At 38.2% G+C, this 8,448-nt stretch overlaps 1 pseudogene; it reads right to left on the reverse strand.

The window, feature by feature from the left end:
- Positions 1 to 6,157: 6,157 nt before the first annotated feature.
- LOC101089950 lies at positions 6,158 to 7,453 on the reverse strand (annotated as a pseudogene).
- Positions 7,454 to 8,448: the final 995 nt, after the last annotated feature.

Raw genomic sequence — 8,448 nt, forward strand, 5'->3', positions numbered from 1 at the left:
TAACCAGTGAAGAAATTGAATTGGTTGTCAAAAATCTCCCAACAAAAGGGAAGGGGAAAAACTAGTTTCAAACAGTGAGGGATGAAAACCATTAGAGACTCTTAAACACAGAGAACAAATGGAGGGTTAATGGGGGGTTGGAGGGAAGGGAAAATGGGTGATGGGCATTGAGGATAGCAGCTATTGGGATGAGCACTGGGTATTGTATGTAAGTGATGGATCATGGGAGCCTACTCCTGAAGCCAAGAGCACACTGTATACACTGTTTGTTAGCAAACTTGACAAATTATACTAAAAAAATTATACTAAAAAAATTATACAAATTATAATTTTGTATACAAATTACAAAAAAATTTGTATACAAAAAAAGTATACAAATTATACTAAAAAAAATCTCCCAACAGATAAGACTCCTGGGCCAGATGGCTTCCCAGGGGAATTCTACCAGATATTTAAAGCAGAGTTAATACCTATTCTTCTAAAGCTGTTCCCAAAACTAGAAACAGAAGGAAATTTTCCAGACTCATTTTATGAAGCTGGCATTATGTTGGTTCCCAAAGCACACAAAGACCCCACCAAAAAGGAAAATTACAGGCCAATATCCCTGATGATGTACTTGGATGCAAAAATTCTCAACAAGATGCTAGCAAATTGAATTCAATAGTATATTAAAAGAATTATTCACCATGATCAAGTGGGATTTATTCCTAGGATGCAGGGTGATTCAATATTCACAAATCAATCAACGTGATACATCACATTAATAGAAGAAAGGATAAGAACTGTATGATCCTGTCAACAGATGCAGAAAAAGCATTTGACAAAATACAGCATTCTTTCTCAATAAAAACCTCAAGAAAGTCACGATAGAAGGAACATAACTTAACATCATAAAAGCCACATATGAAAGGCCCACAGCTAATATCGTCCTCAGTGGGGAATAACTGAGAGCTTTCCCCCTTTTCTGGGGGTACCAGAAAATACCCCCAAATAGCCAAAGTAATGTTGGAAAAAAAACCCCCAAAACGGACCAAAGCTGGCAGCATCACATTTCCAGACTTTGGCTTGTATTTCAAAACTGTAATCATGAAGACAATATGGTATTGGCACAAAAACAGACACATAGACCAATGGAATAGAATAGAGAACCCAGAAATGGGCCCACAAATATATGGCCAATTAATCCTCAACAAAACAGGAAAGAGTATCCAATGGAAAAAAGACAGTCTCTTCAGCAAATAGTGCTGGGAGAACTGGACAGCAACATGCAGAAGAATGAAACTGGACCACTTTCTTACACCAAACACAAAAATAAATTCAAAAGGGATGAAAGACCTAAATGTGAGACAGGAAACCATCAAAATTCTACAGAAAAAAACAGGCAGCAACCTCTTTGGCCTCAGCCACGACAAGTTCTTACTTGACATGTCTCCAAAGGAAGGGGAATTAAAGCAAAAATGAACTATCAGGACCTCTTCAAGACAAAAAAACTTCTGCACAGAAAAGGAAACAATCAACAAAACTAAAAGGCAACCGATGGAATGGGAGAAGATATATGCAAATGACATTCAGATTAAGGGCTAGTATCAAAAATCTATAAAGAATTTACCAAACTCAACACCCCCAAAACAAATAATCCGGTGAAGACATGGGCAGAAGACATGAATAGACACTTTTCCAAAGAAGATATCCAGGTGGCAAACAGACACATGAAAAGATGCTTAAAATCACTCATCATCAGTGAAATACAAATCAAAACCACACTGAGATACCACTGGTCAGAATGGTTTAAATTAACAACTCAGGGAATAACAGAGTTGGCTAGGCTGTGGAAAATGGAGAGTCCTCTTGCACTGTTGGTGGGTATGCAAACTGGTGCAGCCACTCTGGAAAACTGTGGAGGTTCCTCAAAAAGTTAAAATAGAATTACACTGGGCGCCTGTGTGCCTTAGTCATTTAAGCATCTGACTTCAGCTCAGGTCATGATCTTGCAGTTCGTGAGTTTGAGCCCTGCACCGGGCTCTGTGCTGACAGCTTGGAGCCTGGAGCCCGCTTTGGATTCTGTGTCTCCCTTTCTCTCTGCCCCTCCCCTGCTCATGCTCTCTCTCTCTCTCTCTCTCAAAAATAAACATTAAAATTTTTTTTTTTTAAAGTAGAATTACCCTACAACTCAGCAATTGCTGGGTCTGGATTAGTATTCTATGCGTAACATTTTACTCTTATTCAATTATTCCAATGCTATAGCATTTCTTCACTGATTTTAACTTTAAGCTGTGAAAATTTCTACTCACTTGCACCTTGAGTTTTGAATTTTCTCTGTCTCCTTGGAATCTTTTGATTTTCTTTCTTGAATGATTTCCTCCATCCTGATTAAGAGCAATTTAAGATGTATATGGAATAGGGAGGAGAAAGCCGTCTGTGTAAAGCTATCAGTTTATTCTAGAAATAAAAACAGCACTATGGGTTGTTTGTAGTGATTCATCTAAGAAAATAATTGGTAAGGTCATAAAAATAGTTATGTCTCTGGTATGTCTAAAAGCATAGTTAACATACAAAATACATTTGACATTATAATACAGGGTGAAAAATAGTAGAAAATGATGCTTAGTGGGATGGAAGTTAAAGTAAATATATATCTCAATTCAGATACTCACTATCTACCTGGAAATAGTGTCACATCTGCAGTGTCACATCTCCCATAAGACCTCCCTGCCCCTTTCCTACCCCAACTTTATTTATTTATTTATTTATTTATTTATTTATTTATTTATTTAACAGCAGCAAACATTTTATTTATTTAATTTGTTTAATTTTTTTTCAATATATGAAGTTTATTGTCAAATTGGTTTCCATACAACACCCAGTGCTCATCCCAAAAGGTGCCCTCCTCAATACCCGTCACCCACCCTCCCCTCCCTCCCACCCCCCATCAACCCTCAGTTTGTTCTCAGTTTTTAAGAGTCTCTTATGCTTTGGCTCTCTTCCACTCTAACCTCTTTTTTTTTCCTTCCTCTCCCCCATGGGTTTCTGTTAAGTTTCTCAGGATCCACATAAGACTGAAACCATATGGTATCTGTCTTTCTCTGTATGGCTTATTTCACTTAGCATAACACTCTCCAGTTCCATCCATGTTGCTATAAAGGGCCATATTTCATTCTTTCTCATTGCCACGTAGTACTCCATTGTGTATATAAACCACAATTTCTTTATCCATTCATCCGTTGATGGACATTTAAGCTCTTTCCATAATTTGGCTATTGTTGAGAGTGCTGCTATAAACATTGGGATCCTACCCCAACTTTAGATACCAGTCATAAGCCCAGGTTGTTTCTTGTGCTTCTGACTGAATGGATATAAAATGGATGTTCCAATGACCATTCCCCCAACACTTGGGTTAAATTAACTTGCTAGAGTGGTTTACAAAACTCAGAGAAGCACTTAATTTAAGAGATTACAGGTTTATTGTAAAAGGATATAACTCAAGAACAGCCAATGGAAGAGATGCATAGGGCAAGGTATGGGCTAAGGGTGAGGAGCTCCCATGTCTTCTCTGAGCTCACCACTCTTCCCAAATCTCCATGTGTTCACCGACCTGGAAGTTCTCTGAAACCACTCCTTTTGGATTTTTATGTAGGCTTCATTATGTAGGCATGATTGATGAAATCATTGGTCATTAATGATTGAATTCAATATCCAGCCCCTTTCCTGTCCCCAAAGTCGCCTCATTACCATAATAAAAGACACGTTTATTATGTCTTGGAATAATAAAGATATTGACTTAAGTATATTATTATAATATCTTTATTATTCCAAGAGTTTTCCAACTGTTCAAATAAAGATATTATTATTCCAAGAGTTTAGGAGTTCTGTGCCAGAAAACAGGAAAAAAGACCATATACATATGTTTATTATATGTCATAGCATCATATTATGTTAGAAAAGAGATATTTGCCAAAGAGGAGAGAAGAGATATCATACCTAGTTGGAAATTTACTGTAGAGTTGACATACACTGTTGAAATAATTAATATTAAAAATGAGAAGATCATAGAAGAACTAACCATTCTGAGATTATAGTAAGTGACTATCTGAGCAAACAGGTAAAAGTGATTAATATGCCTCTAACTCAAAACATAAGATTCATACTAGGTAGGATGTCAGAGGAGTGCTATAACTGTCAAGACACATATTGGAAGTCTTCTTTGGCTAACTGAAGAACATGAAGAATGTGTGACATGCTTTGCTGAGTGTTTGACAGTTTTGTATCCTAATAGGTATGAGAATTGACCTGGTTAATGAAGTGGTTATAACAAGAACAGTATGACAAAGTGACCCTTTCATTTTAGTGTCTTTTGGTGCCCAGATCTGTGGGTTCATAAAGTAAATACTAGCTACAAGAGGAATGGAATGTTTGAAGACATGTTAAATAAGGTAATGCACATAAAACACCTAGGATAGGGTTATGGATAGATATTAAATTATTTCCTAGAGTTCCAATAGATAGCAGTATATATGGAAGTGTCAACGTTTCTAGATCCTTGACTTTTATTTATTTATTTTTATTTATTTTTTTTGGGAGAGAGAGAGACAGAGCATGAACGGGGAAGGGGCAGAGAAAGAAGGAGACACAGAATCTGAAACAGGCTCCAGGCTCCGAGCCATCAGCCCAGAGCCTGACGCGGGGCTCGAACTCACAGACCGCGAGATCGTGACCTGGCTGAAGTCGGACGCTTAACCGACTGCGCCACCCAGGCGCCCCTAGATCCTTGACTTTTATGAAAGTCAAAGTATTTTGTGTTAAACAAAACTAAATGCTTTCCTACTTTGTTAAATATAAGACATTTTGCTTAATTTACAATTTAGTTGATTACTAATAAGGATGAATATCTCTGTACAGGTTTATTGGCTCCTTCTTTCTTTCCTTCAATGTCTTTTTCATGGATTTTATATAGTTTTCTAGCTGAATTGTGAAAACATTTTGTATATAAAGCTATGAAATATTTATGAAGATATTAATTTTCAAATGTGTGACATTTTGTCATTTTCTTGAAAATTTTGTTTATACGGCATTTCCTAATATACAGAGGTTCTGATTTTTAAGTATGCGGTTCACTTTCTCTATGATTTCTACCTTTGGTGCCATGCTTAGGAATACCTGGCTCCCCTTCATTTTTTGGTAAATATTCATCTACTGAAGTATGATGCTTGTGGGTGTTACAGAAAGCAGAATTTCTCGACTATCTTTTTGCTTTTAACATTTTTGTCAAGGAAAGCAAATCTTGGACTAGAAATACAAACTGTACACTAGAGAGAGAAAACAGATTTTCAGGAAGAGTGAAGAAATCGGTTAAGTAAATTCTTGTTCTTTTGCCTTGATGAATCAGGCCTTGGTATTCTGTGACAACCAGCAAAAGAAACTAGAAAACCCCAATAATTCTGGTTTCTCTGAGTAGTTTTGGAAGAACTAGAGCAGATAGGATGGCAATGAGCAAACATTGTTTTGATTTTCAAAAAGAGGAAGAGGGAGATTTTGCAGATATTAGACTGAAGAGTTTAGTTCAGGAAAATTTTTAGGATGTGTTATTAAAAGGATGCTTCCTGTGATCACTAAGAACCAGTGTGGCTTTACTAAAAAACAGCTTATTTCTGCGTTACATTAATGATTTCTTTTATTAAAAATTAGAATAAGGAAATGGCATGTTTTTCACAACATTCTTATAGACATGATGGAGAAATGTGAGTTGGATGTTCAATTAGATAAATGTGTTATTGATGGACTATCCCCAAAGTAATTATTAATGGATTAATTTAAGCCTGAGGGAAATAGTGACAAAATTCTTTTACTGGTTTTAAACTGTTCAAATTATATCAGTGACCTTAGAATAGGTATTTGATACTTATTGTATTATTATTATTGTTGGTAACTACTATTTTTCATTTAAGACAAGGAATACTTTATTCAAATCCATCAAAGAAATGGGCAGGTTGAGTCTAACAAAGTGTTGTATTTTAAAGCATAGGTCAGTAATTGTATACACAGCTACATACAAATTAACTGATCAGAGCACAGATTTTCAGTGTTCAAAACAGAATAAACTTCCCTGTAAAAGCAGCACCTTTGTGACATTTTAAACTTTAATATTCTTCTCTTCTCTGCCCTATCTTTCAATAGAATCCATACTAACTTCCTCATAATCCTTCTCAAGGGCAGCCATATTCTCATGGGCCTGAGAAAAACTTTCCATCCCCTATGCCCTCACCTAAATACCAGTGAAGAAAGGCATGTTTGGCATACATCAAGTCAAACTTGTGGTCAGGTGAGCCCAGGTCTGAGCAATGGCTGTGGTGTTGCTCAGCATGTACACAGCTCACTGTACTTTGGCTGGGTCCCCACCAGACATCACAGTGGGAGGCTGGTTTTTAACAACAACTTTGAAGCAGTGGGGCACCAGTCCACAGACTAGATGATATACTTGGTCTTAATGGTGGCAATGGCAGCATTGACATCTTTGGGAACCACTTGCCACTATACAACAGGCAACAAGCCATGTGTTTACCATGGCAAGGGTCACATTTTACAATCTGGTTGGCTGGCTCAAAGCATGCATTCATCATCTCTGCTACAGAAAGTTGTTCATGGTAGGCTTTCTCAGCAGAGATGACAAGGGCGTATGTAGCCAGAGGGAAGTGGATGTGGGGATACAGCACTGGGTTGGTCTGGAGTTCTGTCAGTTCAACATTCAGAGCTCCATCAAATCTGAGAGAAGCAGTGATGGAGGACACAATTGGCCTCTCAACCAACTAAGGTTAGTGTAGATTCAATATCGAGGTTTCTATAACAGGTGTCATAGATGGCCTCATTGTCTACGATTAAGGCACAATCAGAGTGCTCCAGGGTGGTGTGGGTAGTGAGGATGGAGTTATAGGGCTCAATTACAGCTGTGGAAACATGGGAGGCTGGGTAAATGGAGAGCTCCAGCTTGGACTTCTTGCCATAATCAACAGAGAGATGTTCCATCAGCAGAGAGGTAAATCTCCCAAGCTCCTCCTCCAAAGCTGTGGAAACCCAAGAAACCCTGGATACCATTCTCCTGGTCAGCCAATGTTCTAGTGCCCTTGGGCATAATTACTGGCAGCATCTTCCTTGCCTGTGATGAGCTGCTCAGGGTGGAAAAGCTGGCAATGGGTGCCATTGCAAAGTCATTCATCAATGACTGTGGGTTCCAGGTCTACAAACACTGCCCTGGGCACATGGTTGCCAGTACCCTTCTCACTGGAGAAGGTGTTGAAGGAGTCATCTCCTTCCCCAGTGGTCTTGTCACTTGGCATCTGGCCATTAGGCTGAATGCTGTGTCCTAGACAATAGACTCCTAACAGGCATTGCCAATCTGGACACCACCTCAGCCAACATGGATGGATATGCATTCATGCATTGTTGCTGCTTTGCGGCTGCTGAGCAGATGGCAGAGAGGAAGAGATGAGGTTGTTGCTTCTTACAGTGTGGCTTTCAGGTGGTTGATATAAGAGAAACTGCTTAAATTAGTGTTAGATAAGTAGGGGGAATATATTGTGTGAAAGAATTAATATAAAAATATAGGCAAGATCTACTAAGATAAAGTTTGATGAAAATAAATCTACATTCTTTTTTTTTACTAAATAATTTGTGTCACTGTTAGATTGAGGAAATATGACTAAGAAGCTCATCTAAAAATTATTTAGAAGATGTCAGTAACTTCAGGGGTGCCTGGCTGGTTCAGTCAGTAGAGGATGCGACTCTTGATCTCAGGGTTGTGAGTTCAAGCCCCACGTTGGGTGTAGAGATTACTTAAGTATAAAATCTTAAAAAAAAAGTCAGTAACTTCAGTAAATCAATATGTGGTGGCCAAGAAAGCCAACTCTATTCGTTGTTGCATCAGGAAGAATGAGGGAAACAGTAGCCATTACTACGTAATATTGGCCAAATTGCACATGATGTGTTGTGGTGCCAACTATTAAACACAAATAGAGAGAGACTGATGCATGGTGAGAGATGTATTACCAGCATGGGAGAACTGGAAACCATACATCAGGATGATGACTGAAAGAACATGAGAAGGAAAGACAGGAAACATGAGCGTTGCCCTCAAACATTTGAAGAGCTCTCATATGGTGAATGTAGATTTAGGTTCAATAGTGGGCCTAATAAGGTGAAGTGTGAATAAGGTGAATAAGGTGTAGTGAAGAATCTACAGAGTTCTTCTAAGTGGGAGAAGCAAGTTTTAAAGAATGGGCTAGACAATTACTCAGCTAGTGTTACTACAGAAGAATGAATAGTTTGCCCAGCTGACCCTTAAAAATCTAAGATTACAACTGAATCAACTTTTCATTTTTTCCAACACACAAAAGTGTTGAGAGGCATTCCTTAAGCCTTCTGGCTTCATCTAATAAGAGGGAAGGCTGCATTTACAGC

This window comes from Felis catus, chromosome C1 (genome assembly GCF_018350175.1).
Source record: "Felis catus isolate Fca126 chromosome C1, F.catus_Fca126_mat1.0, whole genome shotgun sequence".
NCBI classification, from domain to species: Eukaryota; Metazoa; Chordata; class Mammalia; order Carnivora; family Felidae; genus Felis; species Felis catus.